At 47.3% G+C, this 14209-nt stretch overlaps 1 protein-coding gene across 2 annotated transcripts in view; it reads left to right on the top strand.

Annotated features, from left to right (window-relative positions):
- ACADVL (acyl-CoA dehydrogenase very long chain) overlaps positions 1 to 14209 on the top strand; it is a 425803-nt gene that overhangs the window by 372027 nt on the left and 39567 nt on the right. The window lies entirely within an intron of this gene.

Here is a 14209-nt window from a genome sequence, read left to right as displayed (position 1 = left end):
AAGTCTTTAGCCCTGCAATAAACATCTCTTCCTTTTGTGGCAGCCCTCGTATTTCCTGTGTGGTTGTGTAGGCTTGCACTACCAACATTGCACGCAAGGGGCATATCCCGGGTGTAGAACACACTATTCCTCCTTCGGTAAATGATATGGTCATGTTAAGTTTACTCATAAGGTCCCTTCCCAGCAAATTTATCGGGGACTGTTCATAATACAGTAAGGGTGCTTTTATAGTCTTGCCCCCTATGGTTACATCCAAAGCTTCTGTGTAAGGAACTTCAATTACAGCCCCAGAGAACCCCTGCGTCTCTAACTTCCTGTTAGATAACGGGAACCGGCCCTCCCTGACACATGATTTCTCCGCTCCCGAATCAACCATGAATATAAATTGCCTGTCTCCTATCTGCGCCCCCACCAATGGTTCCTCTGCTGCACTGTGGGTGGTAGATAGAACTGGACACGCAAGTGTTCTCTGTGGGCTGTCCTATGCGGGGTGTCTCATCGCCCCCCCTTCATTAAATACGTTACCTGAGACCACTGACATGCCGTTATAAGGTGCTGGTGCGGGGGCCCCGTTAGCTGCTGTCGCGAAAGGGTTGCCTGGTGTATACTGCATGCTGTCATTGTTATGCATGTTTTGTGGGTGGTTCTGTGTTCTATACTGGGGTCCCTGTTGCTGGCTCGTGTTACCCTGGCTTGGGTCTCTCAGTTGCTGTTGTCCCATTGGAAGGCCATATGGGCTTCCCGGGTGGGGATGGCCATACTGTTCCACCTCCTGGAACCCGTTGTTTTGTCTACTTCTGCACTCCCTGGAGTAATGTCCCCATCGCCCACAGTTCCAGCAACTCCCCTGAGGGCCCCTGGGACCCTGCCATCCACTTCCTCCCATTCCCCCGTACCCCTGTGGTCCACCTCCTCTTTGGCTCCTGTACCCACCTCGTCCCCCTCGAGGGGTCCACTCTTGCCACTGCGGACCTCCACCCTGCTCGTTCCACTGCCGCTGTCCTGTTCCCGCCCAATTAGTTGCCATCCTTCCTTGTATTGCTATCAGCCCCTCCTCCTCATCTTCTCCCTCCCTGCTGTGTGGGAGCGCGGCTACTGCTGCTGCAACCTTCACTAACTTTGTCTGCACCAACTTCGCCTCGTCTGCCAATCTTTTCTGCGCCACCTCCTTCTCCCTTTCCTTGATTCGTTTACAATGGTGTACTATTATGCTCTGAATTTCCGGCCATCCCTTTGCTTCTATACCTGCTATTTTGTCAAGCGCCTTCTGCACTTCCTTTGGGAGCCCCCTTTTTATAATGAAGTAAAATAAAGATGTCGATTGATACCAGGGCGTGCCCGTCTCCGCTCTCCACATCTCTTGGACCCGAAAAATGTAATCCATAGCCTCCTCCCCGTCATTCATGGCACACTGCATCACGGACTGTAAGTCAGGTGTGTCTGGAAATGTTTCGCGTAAGGCGTCCCACACCCTAGCCCGCACTGTGTTAAAGGAGGCCCCATCATGGCGGTCGCAGTCTAATGTTACTCCCGGGAAACCGGCTTTAACCCATACTCTTTCAGCCTGGTCGCCCACCGCTGATACGAGCAGACTTTTCACATCTCCTACAGCTAGGGGTACCCCAGCTGTATGTTTTTCGAAGGCGTATATCCACTTACTTGCCCCTCCTGATAACGGGGGCAATAACTTTAATAAATTAGCTTTATCCATCTGTGCCCATGGGATATAGTTAGGCCTCCCTCCTCCCCTATGTATCAACGGGAGCTGTAGCTTTCCTTTCGTTGTTGCATCCGGACCCGTTTTGGCTGCTGATGTTCCTAGTGATGCCATCTTTCCCACTCTGTTCCTCAGTCGCCCCGACCAGTCATCATCTAGGGTTCTCATAGAACATGCACCTTCCTCCCCCTCGCTTCCCCCTCCTTTTGCCATACTCAATCTGTCGCTTTCGTCTAGCTCTTCTCTAATATCACAAAGTAATTCCTCTCTAAGTCCCCCAAGCCTTTCTTCGTTACCACCATCTTCCTCTCGGGTCCCTACTTCTATTATTCGCGTTGGTTCTTCCTCAATCCTAAACAGGATCTCGCCCTTCTTCCACCCCTCTTCGGGCCGTCTGCTTTCATCCGATGCTCTAGACGTACGTCCAGCTCTAGTTGTATCCAGTGCTGTCCGTTCGCATATGTTTTTTATCCTCGAGAGCTCATCTTTTGCTATAGACAGTCTTGATTCTAGATCATCTGTGAGTTTCTCTATGTCCACCCTTTGTGTACCCGCCTGGCCTCGTTCCCTTGTACTTTCATATGGTGGGGGTGCAGTGGGCCGGTGGGGTGTGGTAGTTGTCGGGGGAGGTACATACGTTGGATCGCTGTATCCTTCTGCGGGTACAGGTTTCTTTAATATCGGGTATAAACTTATTACCTCTACTGGTGGTGTTACACCTGGCACTTCTTTGATATCTTTCTGTAACACCAGTGGATTGTCTGTAGTAGATGGGAGATCAGGATTTGGTGCTGGCGCTTTAGGCGGTGGTACCTCTTCGAATAACCGCCAAAGATCTAATATTTCCCTCCTATTCTGCAGCTGTTTCCCTCGGTACTTCAAGAAAATGCATGTCATTACCGTATCTAGAATGCTTTTGTCAAATGATCCTCCCTCTGGCCATAACTGGGGTAGCCCCTCTCCTTTCAACTCGGTTACCCATTGGTCGTGATATTTCTTAATCCGCTCCGCGTGCCCTGGAAGACTTTTACAAATATGTGATAAGGGTGTTTCAGCCCCCATCTCTGTGTCCTCCTAGCGCTTATGTGTCGCTGTGTGTGTGTTTCTACAGCCACAATGTGAATGTAGTATAGATATTATTTTTTGGTATTCTACTTCACATTCAATGTTATGCTCGGTTGGGCTCTCCCTCCCTTGACTGCACAACACGGAACAGACGGTACACAGTTTTTAACTTGTTCTCTTTGGGAGACACATACAACAGCAACTCATCTTTTATTTTGACAACATCAACCCGGAAATCAAAAAGCACCCACTCTCGTCGCTGTCTCAATGTTGCCTTCAAAACGTTTTATCCGGTCACACTTACCATGACCATTTAACAATTATATATTTATAGCTGTTTTACACATTCTCAACATCACAGTCGTCCCTTGACACATACGAGGTGCACACACCTCTTGGTAACACTCAGTACACCATTCACACTGTCCTCCCTTTCCTCCCTAGCCGGCTGTTCCTGTCTATCTTACTTAGGGCATATGCATATATTTATAGGTTTTAACCTGCTCTCCCCCCTCTAGTAGGACCTTTGTTCTCTTATTTTTCTCCCAAGTTCGTGCTAATTCCGTTTTTATTCTCCCCCTGCCCTTAAAGAAAAAGAAAAGAAGTAGTAGCGATCACTAATATATTCTCAGTGCCCCCTTTTGCTGAACACTTTTATCTTGTATTTCACTTCGTCATATATTCCCAGCACTAGTCAATATAGCACTATGCGGCGCCGCCTTCCACCCCCTTTCGGAGCTAGGTTCCCGTCACTTCTATCTCTTTATTCACCTCGTAATCCTAATGGCCATATGCAAAGAAAAAGAAAGGAAAATTTTAGAGTAATCTTTAGTATATCTTCGTACCCCCTTCTCGGTCCCTTTCCTACCCTTCTCTCCCCGCTCCCTTTACAATCGCTCACACTCAGTACTCACGTGCCCGTCTTGAACCGATAGTCTCCGAAACTGGGTCCGTCCAGGCAGTGTCGCCGTTAACTCAACAGTCAGCCCCGGCTCTGGCGAGCGGTACTCAAAGGGGATTTTTTTCCAATCGGGATCCCGTACCCTTTCTCTATTGAGTGCGCACTTCTTAGTGTACCGGTCGCCGTTGGCGGGCAGCCTCCTGGAGCCGGCTCACCGTGCGTATCCCTTTCCGACCGGAGATTCTCGTGCCAAAAGGGGACGGTTATAATGGGTTTAGGAAAAAATAAAATCACGCTATCGGGGTCACCACTGAAGGCAAGCGTCCCCACACAGCACGATCCTCCCCGCAATGAGAGACAATAAAGGACTCTCCCAAGATGGGAATAAGGCCAAGACAGAGTGCGGGTGAGCGTAAATGGGAGTTTATCAATCAGAATAGGGCATGCAAAGGACTCTGCAAACTCCGAGAGCGCTCTGTCTGACAATAGCAAAGACAGGCGTATATATTTACAAAAAACGTCATAAGAACCTACACACTATAGGGGGCACAAGTTCATGGGGATTGGGTGGCGATGACTAACTATAGGTGCTGCTGTGATGTGGTTGGCTTTGGCTGGAAGACGTCACTGGGCAGCCTCGTGGGTTGGGCTGGGCCTGGCAGGGTGGCAGAGTTCATCCAGGCGGTGTTGTGGGGCCATCGCGGCCAGTGGCAGAGATGAATGTCTCTTCCTGACTTATTAGCCCTATGTCATGCACACCGCAGTCATTCGAGCATTTTTAGCATTATCTTCTTCAGTAAATCTTACAATAGGTTATACAACAGGTTAATGCAACACAGGAGGAATGCACCTTGTGAGGGGACTGGAGGTAATATGTCAGGGCATGGTTACCAGTGTCCTGTTGACCGGGGCCATAGGTCGAGGGGCTAAGCTTCAGGGCCTGGCACGGGCGGTACATGTCTTCCTGCCTTGTTAGAAGTTGTTATGGATGTTCCGCTGTATGTTGTCAAAGTGTTGGGTGTCTTTATTGCACAGGGCCATAAGTCTGAGGTGGTCCGGTGGGTTGTGAGGTTTACGAGGGGGCGCGTGCGTTCAGGCAGAGGTTTACTGCTGTGCTGTAAATAATGCAGGTGGCGGGTGGTGGCCTTGGGTGCTACAGAGGGGGTTACAAGTCTTTCAAGCGGCTCCAGCCTAGTTGGGGGAGGTAACGCAGCGCGGCGCGGTCTCTGCTCTCATGCCTTGGCAGCCCTCGCTGGGTGGGAGGGGGAATGACCTTGCACATATTTCACAAAGGTATCTCCCTCGTGTGTTGCCGGTTTAGGTAAAGACATCACAAACATTTGAACATTCTATAATACTTGTTCGAAACACTACAGAACAGGCATTTTAAACTTTGCTGGATGTGTCTTGATTATAACCAGTCTGAGTACCTTGTTTATACATTTATGTTTTAACACGTACAGTATTTAGTTATATGCATATATATTTGCAGTAAGTGAGGTAGAGTTAGGGTTGGTGGAGGACATAGAAAGTAACCCGCCACTTGTGCGTGATGGTGGTGGCGCATGTGGGGCCTAGACATGCACCTTCTCATGCATTCTTCACATGGGCCCTTTGGATGGTTTACATTCGTTTTCTTGTGTCCTCTAGCAGCATTAGTTCAGTTATGGCACGGGCCCCATGGGGTGTGCGTTTTGCAGTCATACATGTATTCGTGGTGTGTGCCGTTATTATTAGTACCCAACTGCAATGGTATATGCTCACCATCGTTCATATCATGGGGGCATGATCTCTTGTAATCATACATCCTACAGGCTTTTTGTAATATAAGGGGTTTTATGAGAGAAAAGCATCCTTTGCAAGTAGTCTCAGCATTAATATACAAAGATTGTCGGGCCTGTAACGACCATTTTACTGTTCATTTCATTTTGCCTAGGCCTGCGGGCCGGGTCATGCTGGGAGCGATGATACGATACACTGCGGGAGGTGAACTGTTACAATGTTAGGCTATTACGCTAGCTCATGTCCGTCTTGTTCGTGGGAACGTGCTCGCAGCGGATCTACCAGGGTGCTGCGGCAACAAGGATGACTGAAACCCTCCAAGGGTGGGGGCCGCACTACAGTGCGCTGAGCTCACACCATCTTTACCAGACAAAAATGGTTTCTAGGCCTAGCTAAATTTTAATACGTGTGGGCAATTAATACGTGCAGGCAATGTCTCCAGTGGGTGAGCCCTCCACCACCTGGGCCCGGGTGGCATGAGGGGACGCCCAAGAGAGCCATAGTCCTTACCTGGGGAGAAAGTGCAGGCGAGGGGGGTCGTCTTGGACCAGTCCTCCCCTACAAAAGTAGGACAAGATAGTCAGCGTAGAGTAGCCATATCAGGCGTTGAGGGCCCAGTCTGGGAGCATCAGACAGAATGGAGGTGAATGTGGTTGCCATGTCAAGAATAAACAGATTAAACAAGATGGAGGCCAGGATGCACCCCTGTTTGAGACCCCGCTGAGTTGGGAAGCTAGATGACAAAAGCCCCTCTGAGTCTCACCTGCTTAGTCGTATCTGTGTGTAGTAGTTGAATTAGCGTAAGCATTGAAGGGGGACAGTTGTAATGTGCAAGTTTTGCAAACATGAGCGAGCGATCAATAGTCAAATGCCACTCGGAAATCTACAAAAGCTAAATATAATGGTTGTTTCCAAGTGGCATAGGAAGCTTTAAGCAGATTCAGGGCAATTGGATTTGGAAGGGTCCCAAGACCTGTGACAAATCCCGATTGAATAGGATCTCGCATATTTGCAGAGAGGGACCATTTATTGAGATCCCGTAAAATGAGGCGGGAGAAGATCTTGCCTGGGGCACCTAATAATGCTATTGGTCGGTAGCTTGTTGGTTTACTTCTGTCCCACTTTTTATAAATTGGAAGAACTAATGAGTTCTTCCATGTTCGTGGTATTGACAGAGTGAATAACGTGACAGAAAATGGTATACAGCACTGCGGACCACAAATGGGGATGTTGTTTAAAGTGGTGGTTTGACAAACCATCCGGGCCTGGTGCTCGAGATCGACTTGCTTTATGAATGAAAAATAGAATATCATCCTTGTCGAAATGTAGGTGAAAGTGAGAAGCGACAGAGCAATCAAAAGAAGAATTAGTATCAACAGGGAGAGAATAGAGATTGGAGTAGTAACAGAGCCACTCCTGTTCACCGACTCCCTGGGACTGAAAGATTACCTGGGGTCCTCTCAGCGTGGTGTTTATCGCTGACCAAATTACAACAGTGTTTTTTGTGGACAAGGCACTCAACATTTGAACCCCATCACGTTGATATAAGGAGGCATTGCGGCTGCAAAGCCAGGTTTTATATCTGGTTTTAAGGAGAACCAAGGCAACGCCCCGAGGGCCATCAGGCAGGAGCATGACTTCACGTTTTTGACGACGGAATGTTTTCCATTCTTTTAGGTCAGGATCGAAAGTGTGTAATTTTGGGGTAGCTTTAACTTGATTGTGTGGTTTAGATTGAAACATCTGAATTAAATCACAGTAAGCAAAACTCTGTGCAAATTCACTCCCACTGGCTAAGGATGTTGCAATTGTTAAATGATGGTTAAACAAATGCAAGGAAGACTCCGACCAGCAAAGACGATTGCAACTGGGATTGACAGTGAGGGAGTTTCTGTAAATATTCTGTCCATTCGATGTAAGCTCTAGGTGTTCACTCCAAGTTATTTGTAGCATGTTATGATCGCTTAAGGTTGAAAATCAAGAACCTGGGTGATTAGGCAAGAGTCGATGTAGATGAAGTCGATGATTGCAGAACTTTTATCCCTGTGCCAAGTAGGACTTGGCGGGGATGTCAGCTCTGAAGGAGCCATTGAGCATCTGGAGACTCCGGGCTTCGACAAAGTGAGACCACTTGTCAGTCTACCCACACAGGGCGAGGGAATTGGTTTCAAACAGTGTAGATTCAGGTCCCCAGCAAGTATGATTTTGGAGACCTTAGAGTCAAAGATATGCGATCCATCAGGGCATTTAGATCTTTGAAAAATCTGTCATCTGAAACCCCAATTGGGTTCCAGTAGATGTTAATCAGGGCATTTGGTGTCCCAGAGATGTGTAGTTTAATCATCTGCAAATAAGCATTGGGAGAAATCCAAGGCTCGATAGAAATATAGGGCTGTTTTTTAACTGCAATGAGGGGGCCTGAAGATGGGCGACCTCGCGTGGCTTTAAGGGCCGGATTCAGATGTAAGTCCTAATTATCCCAAAGTGGAATGGAGGTGAGCCAGGTCTCCTGGAGCAGGATCACATCATGACAATTAAGTTCCAGGCTAGGGTTGTTTATTAACTGCTTGAACCCACGAGAGTTCCAGCTGAGTAATGCGATTGGAACCGATGGTTGGTCCCCGCTAGTTAATGCAGCATATTGGAACACTTACACACACATTGTGGGGCAATTAGAGTAGTTGCAGTTTGCCTAGAGTTGGAAGAGACAAGTGAAGCAGGTGTAATAGGCAAAATTGAGGGATAATTATTTGCAGAAGTGGAAAGCGTGGGGCCTGCTAGAAGAATGAAACCCATATCAAAAAGTTGTGATTTGGCAAGCCATATGGTGGGTTGTACTAATCTGGAATTTATCCACAGCTCAACAGAAGATAACTGATTTTGTTGTGTGAATTAAACCAGCTCACTGTCGGCAGAGGCAATGTCTTCAAGAGCAGGGATGTCTGAGAAAGGTTCCAGGACAGATTTCCGATTTAAGTCATACTGCGTAAAGGGCAATGGTCTGCAAGAGAGCAACACAGAAAAAGGTGCTGGGCGTTTAACTGAATAAACAGAACGTTTATTGGAATGGACGAGTGAAGAGGCCTTAGACAGAAATGTAGCCTGTAAAGGCTTACGGATGTCGCAATTATTTCTGAGAGCAGAGTTAATCAAACGTGAAATTTCAGAAGTGAGTGCAGGGGGAATGGCAGGGTTGTTAGGAGGGATCAAGGGTAGAGCAGAAGAGCAGGAAGGTAGCTGGGACAGCCTGGAGGATGAGTCGGAGCTACTTACGGGATTAGAGGACTTTTGATTTGCAGAGATCTTGTGGAGATCATTGGTAGTAGGAAGTGGGTAAGCTACAGGGGATGATTGTGGGCAGGGTGGCAAAGCTTACACGTGAGTTAGAGGGGCCTGCAACAGAGGCCGTATCAGACTTTTTTGAAAACACTGGAAGATCAAGGAGTCGTTGAGTTGGTTGCGAAACCATTTAAGAGTCAACTGCTTTTCGTATTTCTCGTCGAAAGAGATCAGTAGAGATTTTGTTTTGTCAGGTCATCAGAAGCAATAGTAGGAACCTCATTTGATGGAACAGAAATTTTGTCAGGAATAACTGGCTTTAAATTGGAAGCGATTGATGAGTCGCCCAGGATCGAGGAACCTTCATTGAAATTGCTTCAGGGTATCTGGTGGCATGGTCCACCACAACCAATATAAACTGGTTGCCTGAAGATGTTGGAGCGTCTAGGGGACCAACAATGTTAATCCCCACCCTTACAAAAGGAACTCGCACAAAGGGTGCCACATTCTTGACTCCACTCTTACCAGACAACTGGCAGGTGCGACAACTCCTACAGTGTTTTATATCTGCACCCATCTTGGGCCAACAGAAGTACAGTGAAATCCTCTCATTGATCCTCTTAGAGCTCAAGTGACCATACAGGGGGACTTCATGTGCTAACTAGGAATTTTGGTCTCAATTCCTGGGGAACCGCCAGTCTCCTGAGGTCTCCTAGAATAGAGTCAATAGGCTCACTGTATAGAAGTTCATCTTCCCAGTATAGCCTATGCTTCCCAGGGTCTTATCCTTCACTCTGAGGCTGCCTGCTGATGCAGTCCTTCTAGAGAGGGATCCTCTTTGTTTCCTACTGAAGTCTGTCCTTGAGAGTTCATCTGCAGCTCAGGAAGGTCTCTTGGATCCAGATCTTCTATACGGGGTTGCATCTCCTCCTCCTCCTCCTCCTCTGACTCATCAGTAGAAGGGTCTTCAGAGGATTCCTCTTGAACCGACTCAGCCTCAGCTGGTGGTGGGGGTCAAAGGGGTGACCTCTAGGTTTCTACTGGAACCTTTTTCTTGGTGGAATTTTTGTAGCTTGGGGACCTTCTTTCCTTGATAGACTCTACGTTTCCCCTTAGGCTCAATTGTCAGATCCTTTAAGGTTGCCTCTCTGACTTGCCTTGTCAACTCCCTTCTCTTCTTAGAGCGGGGTTTTGGTATGCTGGAGACTACAACTAAAGCCTTTAAATCATTGCTCAACAGTACCCGTCCTTGTACTTCTGACTGAACACTTTGTATAGTCATCTCATTACATTTAATGATAGCTGCAATACTGGGCACATTTGGACTGGGCCACCTACTAACTTGGCAAGACTTATGGGAGCCCTGGCAACTTCCTCAGGTTGAAATAAACGTTCTACCACAGTTATACTGGCCCGAGTGTATCTAATGGCAGTGGTGTCCTGGGCATTTATAAGTACACTATCTTCATAATATTCCTTAGTATCATCAGGGATGGAAACTCTAGCTTGAACACCAATGGGTTCTTCAGCTTGAGTGTGAAAGCTAGCCCGTCATTGGAATATCAACATCATGTGTGAATGCTAAGCTGACAGAGGGGATCCCTGAAGGTTTACCCTTTCACATGGTCACCAGACCCACAAACCACACATTTTTTGAATGATCCTTCTCTTCCTTCTTGTGCTCTTTGCCTTCCTCTTTCTTGTGAGGAGCCAGAGAATCCTTATGAGTAGCCCTGTTGGCCGCACATAAATCGGCATCCACTGCTAGCTTCTTGGGGTCCAGTTCTTTAGAGTCGGCAAGGTGCTGTCTCAGCTCTGGGGAACAGACATCAAAAATACTTTCCAGCATGAAGACACCTCATGCCTTCATAAGAGCTCACCCATCTACGTTTTTCAGGCTTTCACACACCTACGAGGCCCACAAATAACCATCTCTCTTCTTGTGGTACCTAAACGTTTTTAGGTACTGGGAAGAAGTCTTCCCAGACCTGGATATGAGAGCAGTTTTTATCAACTGCTAATCTTGTCTATCAACATCATTGAACTCCATCACAGCCATTCTGGTGGAGCATAGAGATTACCCATGGAACAAACGCACCTTAACAAATGCCTTGTACTTTGCAAGTAAACTCAAATGTACTTGGACAATCAAGAATATCAGTTTTCAAATCATAGAAACTCACCAAATCTTTGGGGAGACGAAGCTTCCTGCTTCTGGAGTGGTCTGGCAGAGAGGACTCGGAAACAGAGAATCAGTGGACATGTTCATCTCTAGTTCATGCTGCATCCCTTTGTCTCTCACCTCAGACTGTATTTCCAGTTTCCTGAATTCAAGCTGCATTTTAATTTTTTCTAATTATAGAACCAGCTCAGTTGACATGTTAGATACGTGTAGGGTTGAGGTCAGAGGATTGGCAGGTGTAATAATATTCATACTTTCATCCACATGATCTTCCACCTCATCTGGAAGTTGAGGACTAAGGGTTCAACTTTGACCATTTTCTTCTAGATCTATTCTGGAAGCAGGAGTTACTGTCATGATTCCTGCCCCTCATGTCCCCAGCCCTCCAAGGTGTCAGGCTGGAGCCAGGCCACAATCGCCTACATGGCCCTCAAGGGCCTCTCCATCCCTCCAAAGACCCACTTGGAGTCCGACTTGGCGCTTGTGGCACCAGGCTCACTCACTCCCATAGGATAACATTGGGAATTGGACTTCTAGTGCATTGATGGGGACAAGATGGATGCCCCCACATATTTCGGTTCCCAGAACTGCATGTGCAGTCTAGTCTTTTGGGTGTGGTTTAGCCCAGAGACACCTGGGATACCCGGAGACTATTTAAGCCACGCCCAGGCTGAGAAACATGCTTTGTGTTTTCTGCACCTGCAGCGTGACACTCACTGTGTTCGGATCGATCTCCAGTAGGCCTGCATCTTTCTTCTGCGCTCAGCTCCTACAAGAACACCGTTAGGAACAGCCTTACCTTGCGGCGCTTCTGCCCATCATTCATCGCTTCTTCTGTTCTGCGGGCATCTTCGGCGGTGTCATTCCCATCCCGGTACGCTGCTTCCTAAGGAAAAGGGAAAAAAGAACAGAAAAAAGGCACTAGTAAGCATTCAGCAAATCTTTGCTTATTTTTAAAGACTTTACAAGCTTCAAACGCTTACTTGAAACCCAGTCGCTCTGGGGGAACTCTGGCTCTGGAACCTCTCATCCATCTGCAAGAGGGAAAAGACACTCTAGGTTAGCGTGGAAACATCTAGAGGCGCCACATACCGTGCTTACTCACCGCATTTCTTCGTCATAACCGGCATCCACGCTGAAAACGTCGCAGCTCTTAAAAGACACAGAAAAAGAACTCCGTTCAATACAAATACGAAAGGTTTGCATCGCGCTCTCTCACCTTCAGCGCTACTCATCTCAGCAACACATCGCCATCCCCGGACGCCGCCCATCATCTAAGGAAGGAAAGGAACTAAGTTAGGGAACTGTTTAAAATACTCATTATACTTACCTGTCGGACTCTTGCCAGTGAAGTAACTAGGCAGCAACGAGCCCGCATCAATCAACGCGCCCCTGCGCTGAAAGCAGGACGGAGAGCACACTTTCCAAGAAAACAAGGCCCAGTCTCCAGTCGAGTAGACTCCAGGGAAGGGTTCGAGGTCGTAAGAGGTCAGAACGGGCTGAGTGATGTCCCCATGGATACCAGGTGAGCGTTAGTTACAGGCCAGTTTACAGTTTGGTAATCCAACAAAGTTTGGATTAACTCTGCTTTTTATTTCCTCTGTTATCTTTACACATTTCTTTCAGTTTTCAACATTAAGAGCCATACAAGCTTCTGCCTCATAGTTTTCCATAGTGGAAATCGGTCTTGTACTTTATAGTACAGTGACCTGGAGGATGGAGGATGGATTTTTTGTGTGCAATATAACCAGAAATCGGAGTAATCCAACCTACACAAATCCCACCAGCTGTAACACCAGTTTGAGGAGTTTTCCTAAAGTCCTACTGGTAGTAAGACTTAAGTATGCTATCCCACTGGTTTGTAGATTTCCCCCAAATCTTAGAATCAGTCTGCGCTAACTCAGGACCTTGGTAGTGTGACCGAGCCATCAGGCTTATTTTAAGATGGAGATGTGAGCTGTAGGTAAGTACTCTGAATCTGAGACGGGCACAGCAAAGAAGCACTGACACATATATTCATATAAAAGTTATATATTTATCATATTTACACCAGAATCACTTTAAATACTTCTAGCGGTAGAACACTTTGGAATACTAGATAATGCACTTCAAAGGGCACTTTCACTTTTGTGTTTGTTCTCGGTTACAATTGTAGCAACATTAGAAAGGGAAAAGACAAGGTTATCGTATTATCAGTAACTGCGCACTCATGCAGGTTTCAACAGGTCATACGGTAATACATTTACCCTGCAAACACATATAGAAAAGTCACTTAAAAGGAGGGAAATAAGTGGTTCGTGCAAACTGAGATTAGTTCAAGGTTCTAGGGACTGGTTCTTCGCCTGGCAAATCTTCAAAGTCCAAAAACACAACCCTAGCTAGTCTTGGCAAACGGCGAATAATGCCCATTTTGAGTGCATCGTTGTGGAAAGGCTGAATCTTTCCAAATCTGTGCTAACCTCATAAGGACACTCCAGGGATCCAATCCAACTCACCCAGATCCCCTCACCAGAGTGAGGGACTGCAGGAAGCGAAGAAGATTGACCGGGCGATGCATGTCCTTTTTTGGTACTGCTGAAAAGGCACCAAAACTGCAGAGTGAACCAAGAAGTTGCTGAAAGTCGTACCCAGTGGGAGACTGCACCAGCCTTGACGTCTTGGCAATAGTTAACCCAACCTTTGGTATAAGCATGTACTACACAAGCTGGTAGAGTGACTGAGCAGCCAGCCTTATCTCAAGAGGGGCAGGGCTGTCAGAACATTTGGTGAGGCCCGGGGCAAAACATTTGGTGAGGCCCACTTACAATTTTTTGCACTCGGCCAGCAGCGGCACATCCACAAACAGGAGGCTTGAGAAATCTACCCTTGAGTTTGTGTGCAGGATCCCAAATATGGTTTATTACTACAACTCCAAATCAACTACAGCAAAGTTAGATTTCTCTACTGAAGAATGGTTCATGCCAGACTAACTTTTTTATCATATGAATAAATATATATAGGATGGCATGAGCTCTCCACTGCGCCACCTCCAATTCTCTGAGGGCCAGTCGCTTTTCCAAGAAAAGAGTTGAGGGCAGATCTTTCTTCGGCTGGGGCCTCCCTCCGAAAACAGCCTCCCTGCCTCGCTGAAACTTGAGGAGAGCTATCTCCGGTTCTGGAAGCACCGCAAGACCTGTCTCTTTGCGTCTGCCTTCTGTCTTCCTCTCCCTTGCTGATCACCTGCCTGATCCATGCACTGGTCACCTGGTCAAGCCTGAATTCGGGCCAGGGCCCTGCCTGTCCT

This window comes from Ambystoma mexicanum, chromosome 1p, assembly GCF_040938575.1.
Source record: "Ambystoma mexicanum isolate Mex_15411 chromosome 1p, UKY_AmexF1_1, whole genome shotgun sequence".
NCBI classification, from domain to species: domain Eukaryota; kingdom Metazoa; phylum Chordata; class Amphibia; order Caudata; family Ambystomatidae; genus Ambystoma; species Ambystoma mexicanum.
This window is presented reverse-complemented; position numbering and strand designations above follow the sequence as displayed.